Genomic DNA, 15,761 nt, shown 5'->3' with positions numbered 1-15,761 from the left:
ACTACTGAAAATACTCTTGAAGAGGGATGAAATAGTATATTTGTCTAGAATATAGTGACGTTGGAACTGTTTAGAGAGATGTATACCTGGATATACCTGGATGAGGTTTCAGGGGTCAATGAACACATGGTTTGGTCCATGACCAGGCCTCATGGTGGATCAGGACCTGATCATCCACGCTGTCACTGCTACCAACATGTAAACCGACATTTGAGCCACAGTGAATGTGGTCATAGTTTGTTTAGAGTGTAGAGGTGACAGTAGTAATAATTTTGTCTAGTGTGAAGTGGCGATCGTTAAAGCTACTGTTTAGTGGTCATAGTTTTATATAATGTTGAGTGGTCATTAGTTTTATATATTATGTAATGGTGATAGTTTTGTAAAGTTATGATAGTTTTCTCTAGTGTGATGTGATAGTTGTGATAAATGAGAAATGGTGATAGTTATGTCTAGTGTACAGTATTGATAGTGTTATCTAGTGTGTAGTGGTAATAATTTTTTTTTATGTGATATGGTGATAGTTCGTTTAGTGTCAGGTTATGATAGTTTTGTCTAGTCTTGAGTTATGATAGTTTTGTCGAGTGTACAGGTTTAACAGTTTTGTTAATTTGTAGTTTTGTTTAGTGTCTTGGAGCATTAGTATTAATTAGTATGTAGAGGTAACAGTTTTATCGAATGTGTAGTGGTAACAGTGTTGCCTAGTGTGTAGATGTGATAGTTATAGAAAAATATGTGGAGGTGATAGTTGTATATAGTGTGTAATGGTAATAATTATATAAAGAGTGTAGTGGTGATAGTCACAGAGAGTGTGTAGTGGTTGATATTTTATATAATGTGTAGTGGTGATAGTTTTATATAGTGAGTGGTGGAGATAACTTTATATAGATTGTAGTAGTAATAGTTTTATATAGTGAGTAGCAGTGATAATCTTCAATATTTTCATAATACGTATCAACTCTACGGCTTATTTATCTATCACAATTCATCTAATATGACATATTAAATAATATTAATAACATAGAAACATGATATATACACTAGAGTGAATAAAATACATATCATTACACATGTGGCTAGTGGTGGTGAAAATGTCCGTTGTTGTTTTTGTGGTTTATAGGGTCACCACATGTAGAGAACCTAGGATAACCCAAGAAAGTCAGTGACTTATAATTGCTACACTTAATTGCTAAACCCGTAATGCTACACTTAAGAGGTACATCTGTAGCTCTGTTACCAAACTGAATGAAGTAGGTTTTGTCAATGTTTAGTGTAAGTTTGTTAGTCCTCATCCAGGTAGATATTTTCTGTAATTCGGTGTTTACAGTATTGGCTAACGTGACTGGGCTCGGGTGAGAGAAGACGTATGTAGTGTCATCTGCAAAAAGTGTGGGTTTGAGTAATTGCGAAGCATTTGGTAGGTCATTTATGTATAGGAGAAAGAGAAGAGGGCCAAGGACATTTCCCTGTGGGACACCAACTGTAATTGGTTGTGCGGAAGAGCTTGCCCCATTTGCGTACACATATTGGCTTCTGTTGCTGAGGTAAGACTTGAGGAAGTTGAAGGAGTGCCCTCTAATACCATAGTGTGACAATTTTACGTGGAGCAAGTCATGGTCAACTGTATCAAAAGCTTTACGTAAGTCAATGAAGATCCGCAGTGGGACTTCTTTTTTCTCTATTGCATTGTATATATGTTCTAGCATGTGTATAATAGCATCATTAGTATTTTTATTAGGCCTGAATCCAAATTGGCAGGGGTTGAGAATGTTTTGGGAGATGAGGTAGGAGTAGATTCGTTTATGAATTAATTTTTCGAAGATTTTTGAGAAAGGGTGTAAATTGGATATTGGCCTATAGTTATTCAACTCTGTTTGGTCTCCTCCTTTATGGATCGGGGTGACCCTTGCTATTTTGAGAACTGTAGGGAAGGTGGAGGATTCAATGGATTTGTTAAAGAGTGTTGCAATGATTGGTGATAGTACTTGTGACGCTTTTTTGTATATAAAGGGTGGTAAGGTATTTAAATCTCCTGCCTTGTTTTTCAGTGCGTTGATAATAAGGGAGACTTCAGTAGGGTTAGTCGGAGCTAGGAACAGTGTGTTCAGGTAGTTGCCAGTGAGGTAGTCATTTGGTGGGGTATCTGAGCTTGGGATTTTATTGGCAAGGTTTTGACCTATAGTGGAGAAGAAATCATTGAGTCTGTTTGCTGTTTCTGTTGGTGGGAGTTGGGGTTCATCTGATTTTGCTAATTTTATTTCGCTATGTCGTGATATCTTTTTTGTTCCCAGAATTTCTGATAGGGTCTTCCAGGTCTTTTTTATATCACCTTGTAAGTTGGATAATCTGTTCTCATAATACAATTTTTTTGCCCTTCTTATCAGGCTGGTTAGGATTGACGAGTAACGTTTTGTTTGGTCTCTGGTTATGTGACCCATTCTGTACTGTTTTTCATATCGGTGTTTTGTATTTATGGATTTGAGAATGCTGGGTGTTAGCCAGGGACTGTTCAGTCTCTTAGCTGTCATCTGTATAGATTTTTTAGGGCAGTGCTTGTTATAAAGGTATTGGGTCTTTTTTAGAAAATTATTAAAACATTCGTCAATATCTGTATAGATTTCTAGCTCAGTGTGCCAGTCAATGTTTGTTACTGCTGTTGTGAAGTTATTAATGGCTGCCTCATTGTGAAATCTGAAGGTGACTTTAGTAGTGTCTTGGGGTATTTTACCAAGAGTTGTTATGAGGAAAGTAGGGTAGTGGTCTGTGGTATTATCTGTAATTATGCCTGATTTTAAAGGGGATGTGGTGTTGGTCCAGATGTGGTCAAGTAGGGAAACACTAGTCTCTGTAACTCTTGTAGGTTTTGTTACTGTTGGTAGCAACATGCAGTTACTCATTATGTTTGTGAATTCAGTAATGTGTGGATCCTGGTCTTGCAGGAGATTTATACTGAAGTCACCTGAGAGTAGTAAGTGATCTTTGTTCATGCGTGCATCAATTATCATACTTCCTAGGTTTTGACTAAATTGGCTAATGTTTGATTGTGGAACTCTGTAGATGTTTATCACTGTGAGAGGTTTTTGTAGGTATTTGGATTTGAATTTAGCTATTATATATTCCCCATGTTCATCCCTTGTGCAAGTATTAGTGATACATTCTAGTTGGTCTGAGTAGTATATAGCAGTGCCACCCCCTTGTTGGTCTGGCCTTCAGTTGTGTATGGCTGTGTAACCAGGAATGGCATAGACATCTGTAGTATCAGGCTTTAGCCAGGTTTCAGTTAGTGTAATGATGGACATATTGGCATGCAAGGAATTTAGTAATGCTAGGAGGTCATCATAATGCTTGCTTAAAGATCTGATATTGTAGTTAAAGATAGTTATGTTGTTGTTGGCTCTGAGAAGTGCCTTTGATTGTTCTGCTGTGTAGTAATTACAGTAACTGTTTGAATCATTTAAGTCATTAAATAAGAGGTTGGTATCAGGATCAATGCTTGTAATCATAAGATTTGTAGTGAATCTATAGTTAGAATTACGTAAAAAATAAAGTAAATATTCTAAAGCTAAAAAAAAAAATAGCACCTGAATTATTTAACAAATGTAAAAATAATGAGCTAAGGTAGTTTTTTAAAGCTAAAATAAAGGAGACAATATAAGAGGAACTAAAATAATTTGTGGTGAACAAATAAAGTGATGATCAAATAATGGAGCTTGGGAATATGATAGTAGGTAGTACTTTAACCCTTTCAGGGTCCGTCCCGTAGATCTACGGCTTTACGTTCAGGGTCCAAACCGTAGATCTACACCATGAGCTCAGCTCACTCTGATAAACTGTGAGTGGTACATTTGGGCCTAGATATGAGAGAATACATCTATGTGGTATGTGTGCACCACATAAAACAGATCCTGCAGCACACTGTGTATAATGAGAGAAAAAATATGAAATCATGATTTTTCGATTAAAACAGCAACTTTGCAGTGTTTTTTCGTATGTTTTTTATAGTTGTATTTGCGATTTCTTGGTCTCATTTGATAGAATGGAAGACATATTACAGAAATAGAGATGATTTTGATTGGTTTTAGCACTGGAAATGGCTTGAAACTGAGCTCAAAGTAGCGGAAATGTTAAATTTTTGCCGATATTCAAGAGTAAACAAACGACCTCACACGTCTAATACACGTCAGCTGGTGGGTCTAATATACATTCACAAATATGGTGATGATATTTATACAATTATTACAGTATTGCATAACAGTAAATCTTCTATTTTTTGGTGTGAATAAAAATTCATTATGTGAATAAAAAATCAAAATGGAATTTATTTGTAAAGCCTCAAAACATAACTAATGAACAGAGGAAATGTTAGTTTAGTGCCAGGAATGCCTACATTGTTCATTCTGGACCCTATTTTGAAATTGGAATATTTTGAACTTTGTGTTAAATTGGCCAAATTAACAATTTCTGATCACTTTATTTTGTAGTTGAAACAGTTGACTTGGCGATTTCTTGTGCTCAATCGATAGAATAGAAGTAATACTAGTGAAATAGCTAAGAATTTGGTTGATTGGAATAATGTAATTGGCCTAAAATGGGAGTCAAAGTCGGCAAAATCGCCGATTCGTAAATATCACTGACACATCAAAATTCGCGAGAGCATAATTTCGTCAATTTTCCACCAAATTTCGTACTTTTTGTTTTATTACCTTCACAAAAAGATTCTCTACGATTTCATAAGAAAAAATAACAATTTTTCTTTTTTTAAATTCTTGGACACTGGTGCGTGACTCCAGATTTGGGCCTTGGACCCTGAAAGGGTTAAAGGTAATTCTTTAAAGTTAGAATTATAATATAAAATTATAATATAAAAGGGACTAATATAAGTTGTGGTGAACAATAAAGTGGTAATCAAATAAATGAGCTATGGAGTATAATGGCAAAATAGTGAACTTATTAACTTTAGCACCTGAGACTAGCACCTTGATTATTTTAACAATTGTGAATATATGAGCTAAGGTAGTTATATAAAGCTAAAATAAAGGAAAAAAAATATATATAAGGGACTATAATTAAGTAATGGTAAACAAGTTAAATGGACAGATAGTCACTATGAAATAATATTGGTTTAGGAGTAAGATCTGATTTGTAATATTAAATAAGTTGAGCAGTTTATTGCACAATAAAAAGTAAAAAAAAAATGAGGTAGTTGGTACGAGCTAGCAAAAGATAGTTTTGGTACTTGCAAAAAAGTAATTGGAATATACACTAATTGCACACACAATAAAAAGTGACTAAAAAAAACAAGTAGTGGTAAACAAAATTAAATGGACAGGTAAGAACAATGAATAATATTAATTTGGAGTAAGATTTGACTTGTAACATAAAATTATGAGCAATTAATAGCAGTAAGAAAGAAGTATAGAGTATTGGAGGTAGTTGGCATTAGCTAGTGATGAAAAATAATAAAAATAATAATGTACAATATAATAGTAACGTACACTATATGCACCACACGTATATATGTATTAAGGGCACTTATCTAATCTGTTACAGAAATGTCAGCTTTTCTAAGGAAGGTAGAGAAATCGTGTTCATTTGAGATGGTATATTGTTGTCCTGTTGATGTTTTCCTTACTAGTATTTTCCCATCTCGCGTGAAACACTGATGTATTTTGTTTTCCTGTTTAAGTTTTCTCAGCCTGAACAGAAGGTTTTGACGTTTTTTTGTTAGACACTCATTTATGTACACTCCATTTTTCATTGTAATTGCTGATTTAATTAGGTCCTTTCTTTTATCGTATGAATGAAGTCTGATCATTATACTGTGTTTACTTCCTGGTTTTCCTAACAAACGTGTTTCTTTGATTTCATTGTTTTGCACGATGACTTGTACATGGTCCTGTATTATCCTGACAGCAGTTTCTTTGCACTGAGCTTGTGTTATGTCACTTGGAATGTGTGGACTGTTTATTATAACTGCATCAGACAACTTATCTTGTTCAGTTTTGTCGTCTTGGAAATCAAGGTATTCATTTAGTCGAGTGTGCATGTTCTGATTCCAGTCCTTGATTGCTTCTTCAACCTTCATATTTATTGTAGTTATTTGCTCAGTGTGACTGGCTATAGCTGCTTTCAGAGTATTTTCTGTGTCAACACTTCCCGATGTAATCTTCTCTTCAAGGTTTTGGATCTTGTTCTCGAGGTTGGTTATCTTGGATTCTCGTCGCTCGAGTGTTGCTTTGATATCTTTGATTTCGTTTTCTAGAGCAATGATGTAGTCCTTGATATTGTCAGGAATAATCATACCTGAGTAATCATGGGTGAATCCTTTGAAGGGAAGGGAGTTGGAAGGGGAGTCAGCCATGTTTGTTGTTGTTGTTGTTGTTGTTCCCTGGGTGGCGGCGGTGAGGGGGGTTGATGATACACTGGTGTCCTGCTGGGTAGACAAGTTGAGTTCTAGGGTCCTTGCTGTTATTCTTTTATTACTGATGTTGTTTCTTCTGCGATATCCTTTCATAGTATCACTGAAGTAGATACTGTGTAGCAATGGAGAAGGCTTGTTTTCTCGGAGCTTGGGTTAAGTGGTTGTCTGGCAGCGGAGGCAGTGTTTGGGTTAGCAGGGCTGTCTTCCTTAGATCTTTTATTTTTGTCAAGATTTGGGTTACATTCTTAGTATTCTTGGGTCATTTTGTGGTCTACGTGGGTTCATGTAGTTGAACTTTCACTTAGGCCATCACAAGTTTTGATGAGTGATGTTTTTTGAGGAAGAAGAGCTGGTAGGATGCTGCTGCTGCCGCTGCCGCTGCCGCTTCCCTTCCCTTAACAGAATAGGTCTGTGTAGTAAGTGTGCACTATATGAAAATAATCCTGCTGCACGCAGTGCATAATGACAAAAAACTGCTACAGTACACTCATTACTTACCTTACAATATGTGTAGTCTTAACCCTTTCAGGGTCTTTGCTGTAGATCTACGGCTATACGTTAAGTGTCCAAACCGTAGATCTATGCCAAAAATTTAGCAGTGTCAAATTTAGTGCAAGAAGGCTGGTAGGCTGCAGAAAACAATATGAAGTTCAATGATGAGAAATTTCAATTACTCAGATATGGTAAACACGAGGGAATTAAATCTTCATCAGAGTACAAAACAAATTCTGGCCACAAAATAGAGCGAAACACCAACTTTAAATGTAAAGTAGGGATGAAAGGGAATCTTATCTAGAGAAGACTCTAGATAAGATTCCCTTTCATCCCTACTTTACATTTAAAGATATTGTAGGATTTCTAGTTATATTTATAATCCTAGTCCTCCTAACTCTTTTAAATCCATACCTCCTTGGGGATCCTGATAATTTTATTCCAGCTAACCCTCTGGTTACTCCAGTACATATTCAACCTGAATGATATTTTCTATTTGCATACGCTATTCTTCGATCTATTCCAAACAAATTAGGTGGAGTTATCGCTTTAGTTTTATCAGTAGCAATTCTTTGACTCCTTCCCTTCACCTCCCTATCAAAATTTCAAGGTCTAACTTTTTACCCTTTTAACCAACCTCTATTTTGAACTCTTGTCTCCACAATCATTTTATTGACATGAATTGGAGCTCGACCTGTAGAAGATCCTTATATTTTTACAGGACAAATTCTTACTATTATTTATTTTTCTTATTATATCATTAACCCTTTAATCACCCTTTTAACAGATTTACTCCTAGAATGGTTATTTAGTTTATTTAAAACAAATGTTTTGAAAACATTTAAAGGAAGTTTTTTTCCAATACCCACCAATTTATAAATTTAGTTTATACTAAAATTAATTTTATTCCTATGAAAAAAAATAAAAAATTCAGAGATATAGGAAGAAATCTTTTTCAAGCTATATACATTAATTTATCATATCGCAATCATGGTAAAGTTCCCCTTACCCAAATAAATGCAAACCTAACCATTACCAATTTTATATAAAATCTTAATCTTAGAACTCTACCCCCTAAAAATAATAATGTAGACACTCCACTCATAAACAAAATTCTGACATACTCAGCTATAAAAATTAACACAAAACCTCCTCTTCTATATTCAGTATTAAATCCAGAAACTAATTCAGATTCTCCCTCTGCAAAATCAAAAGGAGTACGATTTATCTCTGCCAAACAAGAACCTAATCAAACCATAGACAATGGGAATGTCAATCAAATAAATCACATTCTTTCATGATAATATCTTAATTCCATAAACCTAAATCTTCTAACTAAAAAAACATAAGATAATAAAATTAAAGCCAATCTTACCTCATATGAAATAGTTTGTGCTACAGCACGAAGACTTCCCAACAAAGAATATTTACAATTTGAAGCTCATCCAGCTCTTATCAAAGGATAGACCCCTAATCTTAAACAACACAAAAAAAATAATACACCTATATCAAAATTTAGTAATCCTAAATCATATGGAATAATCCTTCACAAAATTAAAGCAACAAATAAACCAAATACCGGAGATAAATAATAAGGTAAAAAATTAGATATTACTGGCGAATTCTGCTCTTTTATAAACAATTTCACAGCATCCGAAAAAGGTTGAAGTAATCCTAAAATACCTAACTTATTTGGACCTTTATGAATTTGAATGTAGCCTAAAATTTTACGCTCCAAAAGAGTCACAAATGTCACCCCAACTAATACACAAACCATCAACATTAAATATCTCACAATTGTAACAATCACAGCATTATCCCCCAATGCTTTTACTTATAGAATATTTTCTATATAATTAAATTCTAAATCTAACGCATATTTTCTGCCAAAGTAAATTTAATTCTAGGTACACCTTCCAGTACACCTACTATGTTACGCCTTATTCCACCTTAAATGGAAGCGACGGGCAACATGTACATATTTTAGTTCTCATATCACACTAACTTACTAAATTGTGTATTACAATTAAATCCTCCTTCACAGAAACTATTCAATCACTGATACGTAATAAATAAATTTTATTGTAACCCATTTCTTCTCACCCATAAACTGCACCTTGATCTAATATACTTTAACTTCTTAAATTTCAATAACTACATCAATAAGGGTTATCTAATAATGACGGTATACAAACTGTTAAACAAGAGTAAGTAAGATTCTTCGTGTTGTATCATTTACAGAACAGGTTCCTCTAACAAGACTAAAATACCGCCAAATCCTTTGAATTTAAAGACCATATCTACTAATATTCAGGTTTTATTTTTTACCTTTTAAGTATAGCAGGGTATCTAATCCTGGTTTATATCTTAATTTCCAGGCCTCTTCCCCTTTATAATTCACTTCCATTTATCCTCAATAAACCAATTTCACCTTTTATTGTTATAAATCCCAATTTAACCCTTAAATATAAGAATAACCTAAACTAAAATACTTTTACTAAGCTTTTAAGTCTAACTGCGATTGCTGGCACAAAATTTCATCAAGCTTTTTATAATTTACTAAATCAAATCCTAATCCAATATTTAATCTTCCGTACTGCGAATAACAAAACTACTGTTGTGTCATAAATTATCTTTATTTTTTCATTCCCTACTCACTAAGATATGCATGTACACTAACTATAAAATAAAAGTTCAAGCAAGAATCAAACTTTAACCTTCTTCGACCTACTTGAGCAAGCAGTTATCCCCCAATTCTACATTTAATCTTCTAAGAATACTACTTAAATTAAATATTAATTTACAGCTAGCCCACTATAATTCTAACTCCTACAATAAGTATAGTGCCTGATGAAAAGGACAGTTTTGATAGAACTGCTCATGTAGTTTTGCTACCTATATTATGAAAACTTATTTTCCTTAAGCTTTAGTAATCTCTACATCTTCAAATTTGCAATTTGACGTCTTTTTTCCACTATAAAGCCTAACGCAACGATGGTTTTTTTCAACAAATCATAAAGATATTGGCACCTTGTACTTTGTGTTTGGAGCTTGATCTGGTATAGTAGGTACCTCACTAAGATTGATTATTCGAGCCGAACTTGGTCAACCAGGAAGATTAATTGGGGATAATCAAATTTATAATGTAATTGTAACAGCCCATGCCTTCGTAATAATTTTCTTCATAGTTATACCGATTATGATTGGAGGTTTTGGGAACTGATTAGTTCCACTTTTACTTGGAGCACCTGATATAGCCTTCCCTCGAATAAATAATATAAGATTTTGACTTCTACCATTTTCCCTTACTCTCCTTCTTACAAGAGGAATAGTAGAAAGGGGTGTTGGAACTGGATGAACAGTTTACCCTCCTCTAGCAGCATCAATCGCTCATGCGGGAGCATCAGTTGATCTCGGAATCTTCTCCCTACATCTAGCCGGAGTCTCCTCAATTTTAGGAGCCGTAAACTTTATAACTACAGCAATCAATATATGAACAAGGGGAATAACCATAGATCGAATACCTTTATTTGTATGGTCCATTTTCATTACCGCGGTACTTCTTCTTCTGTCCCTTCCCGTTCTAGCAGGAGCAATTACCATACTTCTTACAGACCGAAATTTAAACACTACTTTCTTCGATCCAGCTGGTGGGGGTGACCTTATTCTTTACCAGCACTTATTCTGATTTTTCGGACACCCCGGAGTCTATATTTTAATTCTCTCAGCTTTCGGTATAGTCTCACACATTGTTACACAAGAGTCAGGCAAAAAAGAAGCATTTGGAACACTAGGAATAATTTATGCCATAACAGCAATTGGGATTCATGGGTTCCATGTGTGAGCCCACCACATGTTCACCGTAGGTATAGACGTTGATACCCGAGCATATTTCACGTCAGCAACCATAATTATTGCCATTCCTACGGGAATTAAAATCTTCAGATGATTAAGAACTCTACAAGGTTCCCAATTCTCATACACTCCTTCCCTTCTATGAACCCTAGGATTTATCTTCTTATTTACAGTAGGTGGTTTAACAGGAGTTATTTTAGCAAACTCCTCAATCGACATTATTCTTCATGACACATAGTATGTTGTAGCCCATTTCCACTACGTCCTATCTATAGGGGCCGTATTTGGAATTTTTGGAGGTATTGTTCATTGATTTCCCCTGTTTACTGGATTTTCTCTGAATCCTTCGTGATTAAAACCTCATTTCTTTACTATATTTTTAGGAGTTAACTTAACCTTTTTTCCCCAACACTTCCTAGGATTAAATGGTATACCACGACGATATTCGGACTATCCCGATGCTTACGCATCATGAAATATTGTTTCATCAATCGGGTCACTTATCTCGCTAGTAGCCGTCTTCTGATTCATAATTATTGTTTGAGAAGCTTTTATATCAAAACGTAATATTACTTCGCCAGCCTTCCTACCTTCATCAATTGAATGACAGCATCCCCACCCTCCTGCTGATCATAGATACGCAGAAATTCCTCTAATTTCTAATTATCTAAAATGACAGATAGATGTATAGGATTTAAGCTCCTACCAGGAAGGAATACCTTCTTTTAGAAATGCCAACATGAGGATGTTTAGGGCTTCAAGACAGCGTCTCCCCACTTATGGAACAATTAACATACTTCCACGATCATGCGATATTTATTCTTATTCTCATTACTACACTAGTAGGTTATATTTTAATTAATTCAGCACTAAACTCATTTATTAACCGATTTTTACTCGAAAACCAAGAAATTGATATTATCTGAACTATTTTACCTGCTATCATCTTAATTTTCATTGCTATACCTTCATTGCGGCTACTCTATTTATTGGATGAAACTAACAACTCAAGAATCACAATTAAAACCATCGGACATCAATGATATTGATCCTATGTAGTAGGTTGGTAGACAGCAACCACCCAGGGAAGTACTACCGTCCTGCCAGATGACTGTGAAACAAAAACCTGTAACTGTTTTGCATGATGGTAGGATTACTGGTTTTCTTTTTCTGTCTCATAAACACGCTAGATAACAGGGATATCTTGCTACTCCTACTTACACTTTGGTCACACTTCACAGACACGCACATGCATATATATATATACATACATCTAGGTTTTTCTCCTTTTTCTAAATAGCTCTTGTTCTTTTTTATTTCTTCTATTGTCCATGGGGAAGTGGAAAAGAATCTTTCCTCCGTAAGCCATGCGTGTCGTATGAGGCGACTAAAATGCCGGGAGCAATGGGCTAGTAACCCCTTCTCCTGTATACATTTACTAAAAAAGAGAAGAAGAAAAACTTTATAAAACTGGGGTGCTTAAATGTGCGTGGATGTAGTGCGGATGACAAGAAACAGATGATTGCTGATGTTATGAATGAAAAGAAGTTGGATGTCCTGGCCCTAAGCGAAACAAAGCTGAAGGGGGTAGGAGAGTTTCAGTGGGGGGAAATAAATGGGATTAAATCTGGAGTATCTGAGAGAGTTAGAGCAAAGGAAGGGGTAGCAGTAATGTTAAATGATCAGTTATGGAAGGAGAAAAGAGAATATGAATGTGTAAATTCAAGAATTATGTGGATTAAAGTAAAGGTTGGATGCGAGAAGTGGGTCATAATAAGCGTGTATGCACCAGGAGAAGAGAGGAATGCAGAGGAGAGAGAGAGATTTTGGGAGATGTTAAGTGAATGTATAGGAGCCTTTGAACCAAGTGAGAGAGTAATTGTGGTAGGGGACCTGAATGCTAAAGTAGGAGAAACTTTTAGAGAGGGTGTGGTAGGTAAGTTTGGGGTGCCAGGTGTAAATGATAATGGGAGCCCATTGATTGAACTTTGTATAGAAAGGGGTTTAGTTATAGGTAATACATATTTTAAGAAAAAGAGGATAAATAAGTATACAAGATATGATGTAGGGCGAAATGATAGTAGTTTGTTGGATTATGTATTGGTAGATAAAAGACTGTTGAGTAGACTTCAGGATGTACATGTTTATAGAGGGGCCACAGATATATCAGATCACTTTCTAGTTGTAGCTACACTGAGAGTAAAAGGTAGATGGGATACAAGGAGAATAGAAGCATCAGGAAAGAGAGAAGTGAAGGTTTATAAACTAAAAGAGGAGGCAGTTAGGGTAAGATATAAACAGCTATTGGAGGATAGATGGGCTAATGAGAGCATAGGCAATGGGGTCGAAGAGGTATGGGGTAGGTTTAAAAATGTAGTGTTAGAGTGTTCAGCAGAAGTTTGTGGTTACAGGAAAGTGGGTGCAGGAGGGAAGAGGAGCGATTGGTGGAATGATGATGTAAAGAGAGTAGTAAGGGAGAAAAAGTTAGCATATGAGAAGTTTTTACAAAGTAGAAGTGATGCAAGGAGGGAAGAGTATATGGAGAAAAAGAGAGAGGTTAAGAGAGTGGTGAAGCAATGTAAAAAGAAAGCAAATGAGAGAGTGGGTGAGATGTTATCAACAAATTTTGTTGAAAATAAGAAAAAGTTTTGGAGTGAGATTAACAAGTTAAGAAAGCCTAGAGAACAAATGGATTTGTCAGTTAAAAATAGGAGAGGAGAGTTATTAAATGGAGAGTTAGAGGTATTGGGAAGATGGAGGGAATATTTTGAGGAATTGTTAAATGTTGATGAAGATAGGGAAGCTGTGATTTCGTGTATAGGGCAAGGAGGAATAACATCTTGTAGGAGTGAGGAAGAGCCAGTTGTGAGTGTGGGGGAAGTTCGTGAGGCAGTAGGTAAAATGAAAGGGGGTAAGGCAGCCGGGATTGATGGGATAAAGATAGAAATGTTAAAAGCAGGTGGGGATATAGTTTTGGAGTGGTTGGTGCAATTATTTAATAAATGTATGGAAGAGGGTAAGGTACCTAGGGATTGGCAGAGAGCATGCATAGTTCCTTTGTATAAAGGCAAAGGGGATAAAAGAGAGTGCAAAAATTATAGGGGGATAAGTCTGTTGAGTGTACCTGGTAAAGTGTATGGTAGAGTTATAATTGAAAGAATTAAGAGTAAGACGGAGAATAGGATAGCAGATGAACAAGGAGGCTTTAGGAAAGGTAGGGGGTGTGTGGACCAGGTGTTTACAGTGAAACATATAAGTGAACAGTATTTAGATAAGGCTAAAGAGGTCTTTGTGGCATTTATGGATTTGGAAAAGGCGTATGACAGGGTGGATAGGGGGGCAATGTGACAGATGTTGCAAGTGTATGGTGTAGGAGGTAGGTTACTGAAAGCAGTGAAGAGTTTTTACGAGGATAGTGAGGCTCAAGTTAGAGTATGTAGGAAAGAGGGAAATTTTTTCCCAGTAAAAGTAGGCCTTAGACAAGGATGTGTGATGTCACCGTGGTTGTTTAATATATTTATAGATGGGGTTGTAAGAGAAGTAAATGCGAGGGTCTTGGCAAGAGGCGTGAGGTTAAAAGATAAAGAATCACACACAAAGTGGGAGTTGTCACAGCTGCTCTTTGCTGATGACACTGTGCTCTTGGGAGATTCTGAAGAGAAGTTGCAGAGATTGGTGGATGAATTTGGTAGGGTGTGCAAAAGAAGAAAATTAAAGGTGAATACAGGAAAGAGTAAGGTTATGAGGATAACAAAAAGATTAGGTGATGAAAGATTGAATATCAGATTGGAGGGAGAGAGTATGGAGGAGGTGAACGTATTCAGATATTTGGGAGTGGACGTGTCAGCGGATGGGTCTATGAAAGATGAGGTGAATCATAGAATTGATGAGGGAAAAAGAGTGAGTGGTGCACTTAGGAGTCTGTGGAGACAAAGAACTTTGTCCTTGGAGGCAAAGAGGGGAATGTATGAGAGTATAGTTTTACCAACGCTCTTATATGGGTGTGAAGCGTGGGTGATGAATGTTGCAGCGAGGAGAAGGCTGGAGGCAGTGGAGATGTCATGTCTGAGGGCAATGTGTGGTGTGAATATAATGCAGAGAATTCGTAGTTTGGAAGTTAGGAGGAGGTGCGGGATTACCAAAACTGTTGTCCAGAGGGCTGAGGAAGGGTTGTTGAGGTGGTTCGGACATGTAGAGAGAATGGAGCGAAACAGAATGACTTCAAGAGTGTATCAGTCTGTAGTGGAAGGAAGGCGGGGTAGGGGTCGGCCTAGGAAAGGTTGGAGGGAGGGGGTAAAGGAGGTTTTGTGTGCGAGGGGCTTGGACTTCCAGCAGGCATGCATGAGCGTGTTTGATAGGAGTGAATGGAGACAAATGGTTTTTAATACTTGACGTGCTGTTGGAGTGTGAGCAAAGTAACATTTATGAAGGGATTCAGGGAAACCGGCAGGCCGGACTTGAGTCCTGGAGATGGGAAGTACAGTGCCTGCACTCTGAAGGAGGGGTGTTAATGTTGCAGTTTAAAAACTGTAGTGTAAAGCACCCTTCTGGCAAGACAGTGATGGAGTGAATGATGGTGAAAGTTTTTCTTTTTCGGGCCACCCTGCCTTGGTGGGAATCGGCCAGTGTGATAATAAAAATAATAATAAGAATACTCAGACTTTCTAAATATCGAATTTGATTCCTACATAACACCTTATGATATCAACTCAAATTTACGACTCATAGATGTTGATAACCGAGTGCCAATTCCTTTTAATACTCAAATTCGTCTTATTATTTCAGCAGCAGACGTAATCCATTCCTGAACTATTCCTTCTTTAGGAGTAAAAGCCGATGCCATCCCAGGACGACTCAATCAAATTAGATTTCTAGTAAACCGACCAGGTTTATTCTACGGTCAATGTTCAGAAATTTGTGGGGCTAACCACAGATTCATACCAATTTTAATTGAAAGAAACTCGGTAGACTCTTTCTTGAATTGAATTTCTAGAAA

General features: G+C 36.3%; 2 pseudogenes; one reads left to right on the top strand and one right to left on the bottom strand.

Moving 5' to 3' along the window:
• Positions 1-7,796: 7,796 nt before the first annotated feature.
• Positions 7,797-9,017, bottom strand: LOC128685227 (NADH-ubiquinone oxidoreductase chain 1-like; annotated as a pseudogene).
• A 1,975-nt stretch (positions 9,018-10,992) lies between these two features.
• LOC138851380 (cytochrome c oxidase subunit 2-like) lies at positions 10,993-15,750 on the top strand (annotated as a pseudogene).
• The last annotated feature ends 11 nt before the right edge of the window (positions 15,751-15,761 follow it).

The sequence above is a fragment of the Cherax quadricarinatus genome, unplaced genomic scaffold, assembly GCF_038502225.1.
Source record: "Cherax quadricarinatus isolate ZL_2023a unplaced genomic scaffold, ASM3850222v1 Contig457, whole genome shotgun sequence".
Lineage (NCBI taxonomy): Eukaryota > Metazoa > Arthropoda > Malacostraca > Decapoda > Parastacidae > Cherax > Cherax quadricarinatus.
Note: the sequence above shows the minus strand (reverse complement) of the source record. Positions and strands in the feature narration are given on the sequence as shown.